This window comes from Lathyrus oleraceus, chromosome 7, assembly GCF_024323335.1.
Source record: "Lathyrus oleraceus cultivar Zhongwan6 chromosome 7, CAAS_Psat_ZW6_1.0, whole genome shotgun sequence".
Taxonomy (NCBI): domain Eukaryota; kingdom Viridiplantae; phylum Streptophyta; class Magnoliopsida; order Fabales; family Fabaceae; genus Lathyrus; species Lathyrus oleraceus.
In genome coordinates, this window is record NC_066585.1 from 488,921,451 (window position 1) to 488,940,081 (window position 18,631).

Sequence of the window (18,631 nt, forward strand, 5' to 3'; positions counted from 1 at the left end):
ATGCCTCACACGCAAATCATTGGTACAATCTTTGGTCATGATTTGATTGCATCATGGTGTGGTTGATCTTGAAACTCTTTTTTTGTGTGATCATGTTCATATAAATACTTAGTGATTGATAAGTGATTATTAGTTGATTCATGGCATGCATTCAAGGCAAAGTTCAAGTTCAAGAGTTTGAATGTTCAAAACTCAAATATCAAGATCATGAGGGAAATGCATGATTACTTGGAACATAAGTTACAATTCTTTTCAAAGGCTATTTCTTATTACAAATCATCAAGTTTACATTTCAACCATCCATTTCAAGTCCATACAAAATTACACAAAGAAAACCCTAATTTTGACCTAGGTTAACTTTTGGTCAACTGTTGACTTTTTGGTCAAACAGTTGACCAAAGTCAACTACCTATCTTGAACCCTAATTCTCATTATTCTCTGTAGCCACCCCCTTTTGTCCAAAATCCTTCATAGATCTTCAAGTCATCAATGTATCTTCATGAAAGCCTCTTGATCCATGCCTTGCCAAATCTACATGTCATGCAAAGGTCACTTCATTTCATGCATATCAACCCTACACACACACAAATGTAAGTCAGAACACATGATCCACACAACAAGGTTCATCGTATTTCCACAATAATACACTACAATCAATTTTTAGCTATGCTAACATGAAGCTTGATAAACAACTACATACCAATGCAACACCTATAAACCATTACCATTAACACCATTCAAGCTATGACAGTCCAATCAGAAACCAAGAAGTCTACAAGTATTCACTGACATCCATTTCCTAAAATGGGTTTTAAATTACTACTAATAAAATAGTTATTGCATTCACACTAACTCAATCATGGAAATCTCATAACAACACTCATGCATATACAAAATACCATTTCATTTTTAGTTCAGTGCCATAACAATTGGACTTCAATCAACTAACTGCTTTTTTTACCAATATCATTCAGTTCAGACCAAAATTTGATAACGATTCCATTTCATTAACACTAACAATTAATTAACTCTTTTTTTCTAACCTACAAATAGAACTTATGCTAACTGAATCTAAAAAGAAATGAGTTATAACAAGTATAAATTCATCCAATCTCAATCTCCTAATAGTTTCTTTTCCACTAATTGCATCTCTTTAACTAATTGTAACCTTTAGCAGTACAACAGTAGCAAGGATTCAAGTTAACCTAATGCTTTTTTTCACATCAAACTCATTTGCTAATTTCAAACTAGTTTTACCTTAATTCAACAAGTGATTTCAGTTCATTAGTATACTTTTACCTAGTGATTTTAACAAGAAACATTCTTTCACTCAAGTAATTTTAATTTTCAAATCTAACATCAGACCACAAAAACAGTTCCAAGCCATTTTCATGGTAATAACATTCAATATAGCTCAAATAACATTTAACTAACCCTATCCATATTCACAACCACTAACAATTCAACATCAATGGTTTATAATGACAAGTTCTAATGCATTTAGGTCACTAACTTTCTTCATTTAAATCAACATTAGGTTTAGCAATAGCACATAACATTTACTAATTTAGCCTCTAACCTAACTAACTAACAGTTAATCCTGACAATTCCTATTAACATTTTAGTGCATGATATTTAATCAAATCACATTGCCTCATGTTTCAATACTAGCCATTATCATTATTCAATTACTATAGCATAACAACAATTCAACATCCCTATAATTCATATGAATTTATACTTCATGGCACAATAGGGATAACTGTTAAACGGTGTGGCTAGTGATCGAGAGGGGGGGTGAATAGATCACCTCTTTAAAATTAACGGATTTAACGTTTTATCAGAGTTTTCAAAAATGGCGGAAAAATCAGTCCCGAATCGACTTCCGTCTATTCTGAACCGCTACTAGAAAGCCGGACACACAAGTTTAATTGCTGGATTTTAATGAGAATGACAGAAACAATTCACACCAGAATTCTAACAAATTGAATGCGCTTATCCTTAAATTCTATTTCCAATGAATAAAATCTAGCTAACCGTTTTATCAAACAGTTGGTGTGTGTGTGATCGTTAATGAACAACAATGGAGTTTGATTAAAGTTTTCTTGCCACTGCTGTCTTGAACAAGAAGCAATCACCACACACTAACTGATATTGCGAAAACAGTTTGAAAAACGTAAAGAGGAGTAAGGTAAGAATACGATACGCAGAGATTTGGTAAGGAAGTTCCCCACTTCGTCCTCGCGTGTGGGTACGTCTCCCTCTCAATTTCAAATGAAATTGAGAACTTTGATTATCAATTATTGCCGAATCCGTTGATACAAGGTTTTGATACAAAGACAGAATTCTAAACTCTAAGAACCTCTTCTTGTATAAACCTTCACTTGATCTGAGCACGATCAAGATTTTCCTGCACAAAGTTGCAAACAATTCACCGGTTCCACGACCTGCTTGCGAAATCCCTCGATCTCCAAACGCAACGCTGCGGCTGAATATGTTCTGCAAATGGGACTCCCAAACCCTCAAGAACACTCCAGTTCTTGAAGGACAAACCAGTAGGTTTTTCCTAGAAACCCCCTTCAATCTTCGACTCAGCTAGATCCTTGATCGTTCCACTGCAAACCACAGCTAGATCCTTGATCGTACCACTGAACGTTATCTCGATGCTTCTTTAATCCAAAGAACAAGAATGGTTATGTGTAAATGTTCTTGAAGAAAAGTGATTGAGAAGATGAAGAAGATGAAGTCTCTTTCAGGTTTCTAATTGCTCACAAACAATTGCTCCAACACTGCTTTTTGATCTGTGTTCAATTGTTTTCCCTCAATGAATTCGTGTTTTTGCACTGCTGTTGTAACCTGTCTTTTATATGCTGCAAAAACAGTTACTGTTATACCACAAAACAGCTTTATGTATTGATACATGATAGTGTGCATCGATGCATACTGTAAGTAATGTAAATTTTGGTGAAATTTATTATTCATGTATCGATGCAAAAGTCGTGTGTATCGATGCAAGTGCTTATTACACTAGTATGTATCGATGCCTGGTGCGTATGTATTGATACACAGGCTATTTCAATTTGTCATGTATCGATGCAGGGATCGTGTGTATCGATGCATAGAGTATTTTATCTTTCATGTATTGATGCATGGCTCGTATGCATCGATGCATACTGAACAGAAGGGTTTTGTGATTTATTTCATGCTGCATGTATCGATGCAGAGGCTTTATGTATCGATGCTTACTGACATAAAATGCATTTTAATTGATATTTAAAGGGAAATATCAATGTAGGTTTATATGTACAGTAATGCAACAATATAGTGGGATGAAAAACATAATAAATACACATGTATCATGTAATGCAATGCACAACCAACATTTGGATGATGATCACACAATTTGCTATCATTAAAAATTAATTCAAGGTAAATAATTCTCTCACAAACTCCCCCTTTTTGATGATGGCAAATTCTTGGCAAGATGTGTGATACTCCCCCTGAGTTTGTGCATATCTGCAGTTTCTCCCCCTTTGTCAACATCAAAAAGAGGAAGAGACAAATTTATCAAGGTAGCATAGTGTAGCAAGACATGGCAAACAATGGATAACAGGCTATCAATCACAAAGAATGAAGCATCAAAGTAAAGAATCATTCACAAAGAATGAAGAATAAGGGCAATAACAATAGAGATAAACAGAATTGGAAAAGCGTTTTAAAGATACGAACGAGTTTAAGAGTTGCATAAGCTAAACCATAGTGTTTAACAAAAGAAAAACTGGAGCAATATGAGATGAAATGAGATGAAATGCAGGTGGGTTAATTTGGATTGTTGCCACCACAGGACTCCTCATCATGTCTGTCAGGATCTCGGTAGCTTGGCGGAGGCGGAGGAGGAGGCATTGTGTCCGGATTTTGGCCCATGAAGGAGTATTGCCTAAATCGGTTCTGAACTTCAATGCTTCTAAAACTGTCCATAATCCCAGGATTTTCACGGCAGTCATCCATAAAGCCGGACATTTCGTTGTAGAAAACTTGATGCCATTTAACTAAGTCTTGGTGCCAAGCGTGTTGATTGTGATACATCCGTGTATGCTCATCATGCCAGTCCCGATGCTCGTTGTGCCATTCAGATTGTTGAACATGCCAGTACCGTGCTTCTTCATGGCGTTCTTTGTTGACAATTTCCATCTGTTGAAGCATATGAGCAATGTCCGCATTTGGTGTTGGGGCTGAAGTACCACCGGAGAATGGAGGGGCTGTAGGTTCAGGTACGTAGTTGGTAGGAGACCACCTTCGTGGCACCCACTCACCCCAGCCAGTATTGGCTTCAGCTTGTGGTGCATCTGTTTCAGCCGCATCCTGCATCTCTTCATCAGGCTGATCTTCAGCAAGATGGATGCGTTCCGAAGGCACGTCAAAATTGTAAATTCTGGTTTTGGATTTTCTTTCGAAGAAATAGAAGCATTTGCGGTCCTTGTCCCACCGATATCCCATATGCGATAGAGTGGCAGAGTCAAACTCTTGAGCTGCAGATGGAGATAGGAGAGGCACAATAGGTATTGCAACTTTCCAAAACTTAAGAATTTTCATTATCTGAGAGGCATAACCTAAAGCCACATTCTTGGAGCTATCTCGCACAAAGAATAGACGTTTTACAACGTAGTTCGCCCAATTTAGGAGAACCTTATTTTGCAGAATGTAGAGAAGATGTATGCTAGGCCTATCCAACCGAGAGTGTCCGCTGTTTGTTGGACGCAGAATATGTGTGATAATCCAGTGAAGAATACGCGGAGTTTGCTTAATCATACCTGACATGACGTGTTCGTCCTCACTCAACGGTCTATCAATCTTTAGGATAGAAGTTGTAAAGTCCTGTATGTCAAATTCAGGATCAAAATGCAGGTCATGCCAGCACTTGAAAACCATCGACGGAGACGGCATTTGAAATACCGTTTCCCAATCAGAGGCTTCAAAGGTATATGTTCTGACTCCGATAGAACACCGGAACATATAGCCTCTACCAGTTTGTAAACCAGCATAAAAGGCCCGGATGAAATCCTCATGATACTCATCTTTTGTAGATAGAAAGGACCCAAGTCTTTGTGCATGTAAGAGTTCAACTACTTCATTTAGGTGCAGATGAACGACATCTGTTTTATCAAAGATATGAGGTTTCATTACCAACCTGGCCTTGAAGGATTCCTCAAATTCAGCAGCAATGGCAGGATGAAGAATGTCTAAGGCATTTGAAGGAACATCTGGTGGTTGCTGAGAAGTACCGGCTGCTTCCTTTCCCTTTCCTTTTCCTTTGGCTCTGGCTGGAATAGTGCGTGGAGGCATGGTGATGTGAGATTTAGGGTTTTACCAAGTTTGTGAGAGAGAGTGAAGATGAGGAGGATTAGGGTTAGCCACTGGTTTTAGGGTTTTTGAGGGCAGATGAGATGAAGTAATGAGATAGGAAGTGATATGATTGGCTGATGTGTCGATGCATGAGAGAGAAAGAAATGCATTTAATTCAGATAGCATCAGTATGTATCGATGCAGATAGTCATGCGTCGATGCCAAGTATTCAAAATTGTCATGTGTATCGATACATGCGATGGATGCGTCGATGCCAAGTGTTTACAATTGCCCTGTGTATCGATACATGCGATGGATGCATCGATACATCCTGAAGCAGTTTTTGAAAAAATTGAATTTTAGAATATATGGATCGATGCATGCTTCGTTTGTGTCGATGCATACTGATGCTGAACCAGTTTTTTTTATGAATTTTAATGGAGTATGAATATGCATTATGCACTGTTATGATGATTATGCTCAACAGAGATTCAGAAGTCAAATTGTTAGTGTGCACACAATATGGACAGGAGTATATGCAGTCAAATTTTGTATCAACTAGAGTAAGAACATTTGATGTAACATACACAATCACTTAGCAATAAGAAAATTGTAGAAAGGATTGATATTACCTCTGTTGGAGAACTCGTGTGATGGATAATTGACATCTAAAACAACTCTTATTAACCATGGTGAGGCATAATATAATTAAGAGATAACATGCTTATGACATCAATTGAGAAAGATCTAAGATTCCCAATTCGCGACGAATGTTGAAGAAAGGTTCCGTTGCCAATGGTTTAGTGAAAATATCAGCGAGCTGATTTTTGGAATCGACGTGCTCAAAGACAACGTCTTCTTTTTCAACATGGTCACGAAGGAAATGATGTCTAATCTCTATGTGTTTAGTGCGTGAGTGTAAAACCGGGTTTTTAGTAAGGTTTATTGCACTAGTGTTGTCACATTTGATAGGAATACGTTTGAGTTGAATGTTGAAGTCTTGTAGTTGCTGCTTCAGCCATAAAATCTGAGCGCAACAACTACCGGCTGCAACGTATTCTGCCTCTGCAGTTGACAAAGCCACAGAAACTTGCTTTTTGCTATGCCAACTGACCAAGGAGTTTGAAAACAGGTGACATGTACCACTTGTGCTCTTCCTATCTGATTTGCAGCCAGCAAAATCAGAATCGGAGTACCCTACTAAGCTACAATCACTTCCTTTGGAATACCAAAGCCCATATTTAGGTGTTCCGTGAAGGTATCTAAATATGCGCTTTACCGCTTTAAGGTGCGATTCCTTAGGATTTGATTGATAGCGTGCACACATACAAACACTAAACATGATGTCAGGTCTAGAAGCAGAAAGATACAAGAGAGATCCAATCATACCTCTGAACCTTTTGACATCTACACACTTACCATGCTCATCCTTGTCCAGATTTCCGTTGGTAGGCATTGGGGTGTCAATCGATTTTGAGTCATTCATTCCAAAGCGCTTGAGTAGTTCTCTGCAGTATTTTGTTTGACATACTGCTGTACCCTCATCAAGTTGCTTTATTTGCAGTCCTAGGAAGTAGTTCAGCTCCCCCATTAGACTCATCTCAAATTCACCCTGCATAACCTTAGAAAATTCTTCGACCAAGTGTATGTTAGTTGAACCAAATATGATATCGTCGACATAAACTTGAACTAAAAGAATATGCTTCCCTTTGTGTTTAATAAAGAGTGTATTGTCCACTTTACCTCTTGAATATCCATGATCAATTAGGAATTTGCTAAGCCTTTCATACCAAACCCGAGGGGCTTGTTTAAGACCATACAAAGCTCGTTTTAATTTGTAAACATGATCTGGATTTTCAGCATTTTCAAAACCGGGAGGTTGTGAAACATATACTTCTTCATTTATGACACCATTAAGAAAGGCACTCTTTACGTCCATTTGGTAAAGCTTAAAATCCTTAGAACACGCATAGGCAAGCAAAAGACATATAGCTTCGAGGCGAGCAACTGGAGCATAAGTTTCCTCATAGTCTATGCCCTCCTCTTGGTTATATCCTTGTGCTACTAAGCGTGCCTTGTTCCTAGTAATCACTCCGTTTTCATCAAGCTTGTTTCTAAAAACCCACTTAGTGCCTATGATATGATGATCTCGCGGACGAGGGACAAGTTCCCAAACGTCATTTCTTTTAAATTGATTAAGCTCTTCTTGCATGGCCATTAGCCAAAATTCATCAATCAAGGCCTCTTTGGCATTTTTAGGTTCTACTTGTGAAACAAACGCGAAGTGAGAACAAAAGTTACTTATCTTAGACCGGGTCATTACTCCCTTTGAAATGTCTCCCAAAATGTTGTCGATGGGATGGTCTTTTGAGGATCTCCAAGCTGTTGGAAGATCATTCACTTCAGCTGTCTTTTCTTCCTCAATTTCTTCATGACTTGTATCTTCCTCCTTCTCATGGGCAGCTGTTTTGGACTGATCAGTTTCCTCAACAGCTTCCTTGAGTATGTCTTCTGTAGATACACCTGCGTCATCAAAAGAAATACCTTTTCCGACATTTTTTGGATAAGACTCATCAAAAGAAACATGAACCGACTCTTCAACAGTAAGTAAACGCTTATTATACACTCTATATGCTTTACTTGACATTGAGTAACCAAGAAAAATACCTTCATCCGCTTTTGCATCAAACTTCCCAATGTTTTCCTTACCGTTATTCAAAACAAAACATTTACAACCGAATACGTGAAAATGTGACAAGTTTGGTTTTCTTCCTTTCAAAAGTTCATAAGGAGTTTTGTTCAAAATAGGGCGAATTAAGATTCTGTTTAGAACATAACAGGCTGTGCTAACAGCATCAGCCCAAAAGTATTTTGGTAATCCACCCTCATTAAGCATTGTTCTTGCCAACTCCTCTAAAACACGATTTTTACGCTCCACAACGCCATTTTGTTGTGGAGTGCGAGGGGCTGAAAAGTTATGCTCAATGCCATACTTGTCACAAAACTTCTCAAAGTGATAATTTTGAAACTCACCACCATGATCGCTACAAATTGTAACTATTTTGGAATTCATTTTGTTTTGGGACAGATTTGCAAAATTTTTAAAAGCAGAAAAAGTTTCATCTTTGCTATGAAGGAATATAGTCCAAGTGAATCTAGAGTAGTCATCAACTATTACAAAGCCATAGTAATTTCCACCTAGGCTCTTTGTCCTAGAAGGTCCAAAGAGGTCCATATGGAGAAGCTCAAGGGGTCGTGAAGTTGAAATTACATTTTTAGATTTAAAAGACACCCTTGTTTGCTTTCCCATTTGGCACGCGTCACATAGGTGGTCTTTTGAAAATTTTATTTTTGGTAGACCGACTACTAGATCCTTAGATACAACCTTGTTTAGCAAATCGAAGTTAACATGAGCTAAACGTCTATGCCAAAGCCAAGAATCATCATTCAAGGTGACTAGACATTTAGTATTTGTTAACGGTACATCAAACAAGTCAAGCATATAGATATTGTTTACTCTTACACCCTTAAACACAATGTTTTGTTCAGCATGTTCAATTATGCAGCAAGTTTTTGTAAACGAAACTTTATAGCCCATGTCGCATAGTTGACTTATGCTTAACAAATTGTGTTTAAGTCCCTCAACTAAATGGACATTTGAAATAGTAGTGGTGGAGGGATTACCTACACTACCTTTGCCGAGTATAGCTCCTTTGTTGTTGTCTCCATAAGTAACATATCCCTTTTTCTTCGCCTTGAAGTCTATAAAAAGCGATATGTCACCGGTCATGTGCCTTGAGCAGCCGCTGTCAAGAAACCACCTTCTATCTACGGAGGCAAGGCACTCATCCTACAACATCAAAAGAGAGAAGTTGGTCCCCAATTTTCATTAGGTCCAAGAGGGTAAGTGTTAACATGGTTGCCTTTTGGCTTCCATTGATAAATACCTTTAGGGACTAGAAATCTCCTAAATTTGCATTTCTCAATGGTATGGCCAGCACGACAACAATAATGACATAAACCATGATGATGTGTTTGTTGTTTCTTGTTCATTGAATCCTTTAGAATAAAAGAGTATTTTGCATATGGAGGATTCAATGACTTCTTAAACAACTTGGGGTCAACGGCATAAGTAATTTTAGGTTGTAGCGCTTTCTCTAATTTGACCTTAAGAGTGTTTACCTCTTTTTGCCAAACATAACAAGCGTCACAATACCTAACTCTACTACATCCGTCAATGTCCATAGTTTTTGAATTTTCTGCAATACTAGTTTTCAATGCTTCTAAGTCAATTTCAGCTTTGTTTACTTTACCTTCCAAAAAAGAGAAAATATGTTTGTCGGAAGATAGTCTTTTAAAAGCATCTACAGCTTCGTTATGCAGTTTTTCAAAAGCTATTTTTAGTTCCGAAAAAGACATAGAGGAGAAATTTTTGTAATACGCTTGTTTTACCTTTGTGTCATTGTTTTTCTTCTTGTGGTAGGACAGATTTTTTGTGTGAGCCATAAGGCACAGATTTGCAGCTTCATCATCATCACTTGAGCTTTGTGTGCTTGATGAATCACTATCACTTTCCCATGCAATATATGCTCTTCTTTGTTTGCTGTACCCTTTTGGCGAATCTTTTCTTTGATCCTTATATTTCATAGGGCAGTCCGTTTTATAGTGTCCGGATTTACCACAATTAAAACAGGATCCTCTTCCTCTACTCTTCTTGTTTTCTTCTTGTTTCGAATTTGTAGATTGTTTTCGAAACCTCATGAGATTTTTGTCGGAATGCTTGACTCCATTCTTTCGAATGAATCTATTGTATCTCCTTACAAACAGTCCCATTTCTTCATCATCCGAGTCTTTGTCACTACTTGAATCATTGTCGCTTTGCTCTTTTCGTGAGGACTTAGAGCTAGAGGCCACAAGAGCTATTGGCTTCTTCTCTCCCTCTTTGTCTCTTTTCTTCTCCTTTTCCTTCTTACTTTTATTCTCATATTTTTCAAGACTTTCCAAAGCTTGCTGATGTTCTTCCAGCTTTCCAAATAGAGTTGTAATTGTAAGTCTTGTAAGATCGTTGGCTTCCTTGATTGCTGTAACTTTAGGTTGCCACTCCCTGCTAAGACACCTGAGAATTTTATTAGTAGCAATTTCATTGGAAATAGGTTTTCCAAGAGCATTCAATCGGTTAGTTAGATGGGTGAATCTCTTTTGCATGTCGGAGATGGATTCTCCTTGTTTCATGCGAAAGAGCTCAAACTCTTGATTGAGTGTGTTAATGCGGGACTGTTTTACTTCAGTAGTACCCTCGTGGGCAACTTCTAAAGCGTCCCACATTTCTTTAGTTGTCGTGCAATGGGATACTCGATAATACTCATCAACACCAAGTGCTGAAATTAACATGTTTCGAGCTCTCCAATCACACGACCACTTTTTCTCATCTTTCTCATTCCAATCATCTTCTGGTTTAGGTACTATGGCGCCAGCCGCATTTGTCATAGTGATTTGAAACGGACCGTTTTCAATGGCAGCCCATACTAACCTATCCACAGAATTTATATGAACTCGCATGCAGTCTTTCCAGTAGCCATAATTTTCACCGTTGAAAATAGGCGCTCTATTATACGCCCCCTTTGGTTCAGAATCCATACTGTTACAGGCAGCCACAGAGCACTAGCGAACCGGCGCTCTGATACCACTTGTTAGACAGTGTGGCTAGTGATCGAGAGGGGGGGTGAATAGATCACCTCTTTAAAATTAACGGATTTAACGTTTTATCAGAGTTTTCAAAAATGGCGAAAAAATCAGTCCCGAATCGACTTCCGTCTATTCTGAACCGCTACTAGAAAGCCGGACACACAAGTTTAATTGCTGGATTTTAATGAGAATGACAGAAACAATTCACACCAGAATTCTAACAAATTGAATGCGCTTATCCTTAAATTCTATTTCCAATGAATAAAATCTAGCTAACCGTTTTATCAAACAGTTGGTGTGTGTGTGATCGTTAATGAACAGCAATGGAGTTTGATTAAAGTTTTCTTGCCACTGCTGTCTTGAACAAGAAGCAATCACCACACACTAACTGATATTGCGAAAACAGTTTGAAAAACGTAAAGAGGAGTAAGGTAAGAATACGATACGCAGAGATTTAGTAAGGAAGTTCCCCACGTCGTCCTCGCGTGTGGGTACGTCTCCCTCTCAATTTCAAATGAAATTGAGAACTTTGATTATCAATTATTGCCGAATCCGTTGATACAAGGTTTTGATACAAAGACAGAATTCTAAACTCTAAGAACCTCTTCTTGTATAAACCTTCACTTGATCTGAGCACGATCAAGATTTTCCTGCACAAAGTTGCAAACAATTCACCGGTTCCACGACCTGCTTGCGAAATCCCTCGATCTCCAAACGCAACGCTGCGGCTGAATATGTTCTGCAAATGGGACTCCCAAACCCTCAAGAACACTCCAGTTCTTGAAGGACAAACCAGTAGGTTTTTCCTAGAAACCCCCTTCAATCTTCGACTCAGCTAGATCCTTGATCGTTCCACTGCAAACCACAGCTAGATCCTTGATCGTACCACTGAACGTTATCTCGATGCTTCTTTAATCCAAAGAACAAGAATGGTTATGTGTAAATGTTCTTGAAGAAAAGTGATTGAGAAGATGAAGAAGATGAAGTCTCTTTCAGGTTTCTAATTGCTCACAAACAATTGCTCCAACACTGCTTTTTGATCTGTGTTCAATTGTTTTCCCTCAATGAATTCGTGTTTTTGCACTGCTGTTGTAACCTGTCTTTTATATGCTGCAAAAACAGTTACTGTTATACCACAAAACAGCTTTATGTATTGATACATGATAGTGTGCATCGATGCATACTGTAAGTAATGTAAATTTTGGTGAAATTTATTATTCATGTATCGATGCAAAAGTCGTGTGTATCGATGCAAGTGCTTATTACACTAGTATGTATCGATGCCTGGTGCGTATGTATTGATACACAGGCTATTTCAATTTGTCATGTATCGATGCAGGGATCGTGTGTATCGATGCATAGAGTATTTTGTCTTCCATGTATTGATGCATGGCTCGTATGCATCGATGCATACTGAACAGAAGGGTTTTGTGATTTATTTCATGCTGCATGTATCGATGCAGAGGCTTTATGTATCGATGCTTACTGACATAAAATGCATTTTAATTGATATTTAAAGGGAAATATCAATGTAGGTTTATATGTACAGTAATGCAACAATATAGTGGGATGAAAAACATAATAAACACACATGTATCATGTAATGCAATGCACAACCAACATTTGGATGATGATCACACAATTTGCTATCATTAAAAATTAATTCAAGGTAAAGAATTCTCTCACAATAACAAACAAGTTCAGTTGAGTTTCTAACTAGTTTCAACTGTAACATTTCCTAACAGAATCCATAGTTATAACTAATTCACATAACTAACAACTAACTCAGGTTGATCTAAAATTTTGCCTAACATAACTCCAACTGACTTTTAACTTACACTAACTAACATTTCATCACTTAACTCATTCTAACACTAAGTGAACCACTCTAACATCATAACTAACTAAACTGATCTTAATAGAGTTAACTAACAGAGTTTGGTAACATCCAACTAACTTACATTGTGAAATCTAACAGATTAAACATTGCCCTAACTTCTAACTGTGATTTCTTGAGCTACCCATTTCAGTTACATTCTCAAAGCCCTATAAATTTAATCATCATTAATCATTGAAGGGGAACAATCATTACATAATCACATTTAATCTGAACTTCTCACAGAAATATTTGAATCTCTTAATTCCTCTCACTCTGCATCACCTCACTCTCTCTCAATCTCCATCATTCATCTCTCTTAACAATCACATAGACACAACAATAACAACTAAATTCAATTCTATATGTCTTACATAATCAACACAAAACCTAGAGGCTAAATAAGAGAATGAGAGGAAGGAAAAATTTGAGCAAAGAAGAATTAAATTCAAATATTACCTGTAGCATTGAGCTTCTTCCATTCTTCATATTCATTCTTCGTCAACTCCTACGACTCTGGGGCAATTATCCGCCTCGTCGATGAGTGCTTCGATTTCTTTGCCAGAATGAATTGATTGCATTACCATGATGTAACTTGAGACTCGAGGAATCAAATCCCTAACACTATAGGCTTTGACTCCTCCTTCATGCCTTTTAATCTCTGATTTTCCATTTTAGGGTTCATATGGTGTTGGGTTCGATTTAGGCTCTATATTAGGAATTAAGAAAAATCAGTTTGATATTAAGGAAGAGGGAGTGGAGACGATCATGTCGGTGTATATGGGAGGTCATTTGGACCTCCGCCGCCGCCAGAGGAGATTTCTAGCGCGATGAGGTTGTGTCTCTGGTTGGATTGTATGAGACAGGCATGAGGGAGTTTGAACATGAAATGATCCTTCTGATCCTCTCCCCCTTTATTGGATCCTCAATGTGGGCTTGTCCAACAATTAGGCTCATACTTTTCTATCCAATAACCATTCCCCTTTTTCACACCCCCTGAACTAAAACAATAATCCAAGTGACTTTGGGCCTCTTCAGTCAGGCCCAACACTATTGTCCTTACAATCCATATCTACTGAGCAACGCACACCCCTGGTATAATTATTTTTTTTCTCTCTCTTTTGTTTTAATCTTTTTTTTTGTTAATCCATTAGTTTTTTTTTACATTTTAGGCAATAAGCATTTAATACCTTTTTACATTTTTGTTGATATGGTTACTTAGAAAATTTCATGTTTTTGTAATTAGATTCAATTAATTTTAATCCAATGGTTCATGGTCTTAATTGTAAAGTCCTTAGAGAATAATCATACACTTAGGCTATGTTTGGATAATTTAAAACTAACAGAGCGGAGCGGAATAGAACAGAATGGAATGGAGCGGAGTGGAACGAAACAGAACATAAACTTCATTCCACTGTTTGGATATTTTACAATGGAGCGGAACTAATATTACATTCCACTGTTTGGAAATTGGACGGAGCGGAAAGGCATTATAATTTTTTATTCTATTTATACCCTTAAACACTTAACACTTAAAATAATACATATAATGATTTAAAAAAATTCATTCCACTGCAATATTGATAGATCCAACATTCACACAATAAAATAATACATATAATCATAAAAATATCAACTTAACATTTCAAAAATAAAATAAAATATATTATCATAAATTTGAAATATATAAACTTAATAAACAAAATACTTAACATGTGCATAAGTTTTTCACACCATACTTAATAAACAAAATCAAGTCTTGCTAAAGTTAAAAGATAAATATAGGTTTATTGAAGATAATGATATCAAGTCTTGCTAGAACAAAAGACAAATATGAGTCCATTATAGATAATGACTCTCTTCTTTAAGTATTCCACATAACCTGTAAAAATACATAAAATAAATTATGTTAAATTTCATTTGTTAAAGATTAAAAAAATAATACATAAAAGTGATAAATAAATATGTTACCATTAACAAAAAGGATAGTCTAGAACAATGAGATGTAACATTTCCTCGCGCTTATCGATCGGAATTCCATTAAAAGCTTTCAATGCATCAACATTCTTAACAAGGTACATGTATACAAGAGGCAAAAAACTTTTTTCAACGTCAATCTCAACCAATTCAGCCCAAATATCTCCACCATTAGCATTCTTACTCTGTTTGACCAACTCCATTGTATTCATTTCAAACACATCAACCATTTTTTTGAAAGTTTTGGAAATTTTGATCATGCTTGTATCATCTTCAATAACCTTCTTTAATCGCTTCTTAGTCCTAGATGATGATGCATCTTGAGAATTGGTAATAGAAGGTCTTGTAGGAGAATTGTTGGAATGATGTTCATCATCATCGAATCCCTTCAAAATAGCTTCATTGGTTTCAACTAGGTGGTCTATTTCTTCGATGGTTGTGCCATAACTTTTTTCAACATTTGCAGCCTTTTTTTCTCTCATTTCAACAGAGTTGTATCTTCATGCTCTCTAGTTGCTCGATCTTTTCCAAAAAGTTTGGCCAACTTATCATAAAATAATATTGGCTTGTTTTTCCATTCAACAGCTTCGGGTTTTGCCTACACCATAATAAACGAAACAAGGAATCACTAAATGAAATCAAATAAAAATAATTTGGTAAAATAATTATAGTAAATAATACCTCAATTAGCTTGTTCCAAACTTCATCTTCAGCAATCCACATACTTGTTGTTGAATCCCATCCAAACCTACTCAGGCCATTCTAGAAAAGGTCGTAACAAGAATTGAATTTTGTTTTCATGTGTTTCATGTGATATTTTATCTTTTCTTTGGAAATTGGTCTTTCCGGAAAGTGAATCTTCAATTCTTTAAGAATACTATCCATAGCACTTGTTGTCATACTATTACCATTTTTATTTTCCAATGTTTGTTGATGCAAATATGCATCAATCAAAACTTCATCCATAGCAATTGTCCAATTGCATGTTTCTAGACTTTTGAGTTTTCTTGGCCTCTTTAAATTTGCTTCCATGTCTATTACTAAAAAACACAATGAAAAATATAACATTTTATGTGAAAATTCAAATGTAAAAGTTCAAAACACTAAAATTCAATCAGCAGATTACAAATAAAAAATTCCACCCACAAATTACAAATACAAAATTCAATTCAAATAAGATTCTTCAAAACATCGTTCATAAGAGTAATAATTCATTAAGAATAATTTTAATAATCTAGCCACATAGAACCGACAACATTATCTTTAATTGGCTCTCCACTAACCATATCATCATTTTCTTCTCTTTGATCTTGATGACCCTCTTGAAAACCTCTTTCATTTTCAAGCTCATCTTGCACCTCATCTATTAGAGTTTGATTGGGATTTTCACCCATCCAATAATTGTGTAAAATGCAACAAGCAATAATGATTTTATTTTGAGTTTTAATACCAAATGTAGGCTCTGTTGCAGTTTGTAAAATTGGAAATCTTTTCTTCAACACTCCAAATGCACATTCAATCGTCATTCGTAGTGAGGAATGTCGATGGTTGAATAACTCACGAGGGTTTCAAGGTGGATTTCTAGAGTATTCTTGTAAGTGGTATCGTTCTCCCTTATACGGTGTGATGAGACATGCTTTTAAAGGAAATCCTGCATCACCCAGATAATATTTTCTTAAAAAAATATTAGTTTATTAATTTGTCTAATCTAAATACTTATACAAATATTTTTTAGTATTTTTTATTACCTTGTGGAACTTTCAGAAGGTATGCACGTGTCAATGAACTCTTAACTATTCTTAAGGCGGATTTCGTTCCTTCCCATCCAACCAAGACATATGTAAATTTCAAGTCAAATGAGCATGCAACAAATATATTTTGTGTGGGATAATCTTTTTTACCACGGTATCTAGGTGCAAGTTCTATTGGAACTTTAACACGCACATGTATGCAGTCAATTGCTCCAATACAATCCCGACATTCAATTTATACACTAAAAGTGTATAACAAAACTAATTAAAATTTGTATAATACAGAGTTTTTGTTTACCTTAAAATATTGATAGAATCCATGACTGTTAAGTATCTGTGGAGGCACTTGTGTTCCATCAGGTTGTTTTAAAAAATTTCCTTCCACCTCTATCAAAGCATCTAGCACTCTATGAAAATGACGACTAACAGTTTCACCAAAGCGTCTAAAAAAGAAGGAAATCACACGGTTTCTGACATTATGTCCAACTATGTGAAGAAATTTTGCTACTTGTTCCTCGACAAACGCTCTTCGTGTATGTGTAAGTCCACCTTGGTCTTGTAATATGGTGCACAAGTTTAAGAAAGCTTTGGGACCCATACGAATGATATCATAACATCGTTCACTTCATATAATATGTTTCATCAAATCATTGATAACTTTCTCTCTTTTCTCTATGATTCTATAAGGTATTTGAGTTTTTCTACGCGTGTTTTTTAGCGAACATATTAGAACAATAATAATAGATACTTGAAGAATCATCATTTGAACCAATTTGATATATTTGATTCTTATGTCTTCGTTAGTCATCTATAACAAATTCAACAATAAAATTCATTTTAATTATAAATCCATAATTAAATAAATCAAATAAAAATATTTATAACAAATCAAACACATCATATTAAAATCAGAACAAATCAATTAAGAATTTTTATAACAAATCAAATACAAACCCAAATCAAATAAGAATCTTTATAGCAAATCAATAATTTATATTACTGATAATTCTTTTCTTATTGTTACATAATATTATTAGCACTGCAAATCAATAATTTATATTATTAAGAATGTTTATAGAAAATCAACAATTTATATTACTAATAATTATTTTCTATACAACACAAATCCTATTTTTTATAGCACTAAGAATCCAATTTTTATTACAGGTATGTTACTGTATGCTACGAAAATGTTATAGCACTACAAATTCAATTTTTATAGCACTGCAGATATAATTTTGTTTGCAAATCCAATTTTTGTAGCAGGTGTTATATAGCCCTGCAAGTCCAATTTTAAAAGGTACTAAATAGCATTATAAATCATGAAGAAAAGCAACACATGAACAATAATGGTAGAAAAAGACACGCAACAATAGAAAAAAGCAACAAGAAGCATACAAGAGTACCATACCTAATTTCTAAAAATTGAAATACTCATGAACATGAAAATAAATCAATAGAACATATATATAAATAGGTGACAAAATAAGAAGAAATATGACATACCTTTTTAGGGTAGAAGAAGAAGCACGTCTGGAAAGGAGAAGAGTTACCGTGAATGAATAGAAAAATGTCACGTGAAATGAAGAATGAAGAATATGTACGGTTAATAAAATTGAAATTTTTTAGGACAAAATTGTAATTGTGTTATTAATTGATTCCATTTTATTGGATACACTCCAATTTGGGTGGAATGAAAAATGGGTTAAAAAAGTGGTATTGGATGGAATTGGTTCCATCACACTCCATTCCATTCCATTCATTTCTTGTAAAACCAAACAATGGAATATAACTCCACTCTATTCCATTTCATTTCATCCCTTTCCATCAATCCAAATAGACCTTTTGGCTTTAATTAGAATTTGGGTAGGATTAGTTTTAGATTAATTCTCATCTTGTGGAAAATAATAAACATGTTACTATTAAACTTAGATTAGCACTTTATTCACTTTAATTTTAGAGATTAATATGCATGATAACATCTTTTATTTATTCATGA

General features: G+C 35.7%; 1 long non-coding RNA gene across 1 annotated transcript; it reads right to left on the minus strand.

Moving 5' to 3' along the window:
* Positions 1–240: 240 nt before the first annotated feature.
* LOC127104647 (uncharacterized) lies at positions 241–13,803 on the minus strand. The gene is made up of 2 exons (XR_007794850.1): positions 13,364–13,803; positions 241–574 (listed from the first exon to the last, which is right to left on the minus strand). It is a non-coding gene; the product is annotated as an uncharacterized LOC127104647 (long non-coding RNA).
* Between the last annotated feature and the right edge of the window lie 4,828 nt (positions 13,804–18,631).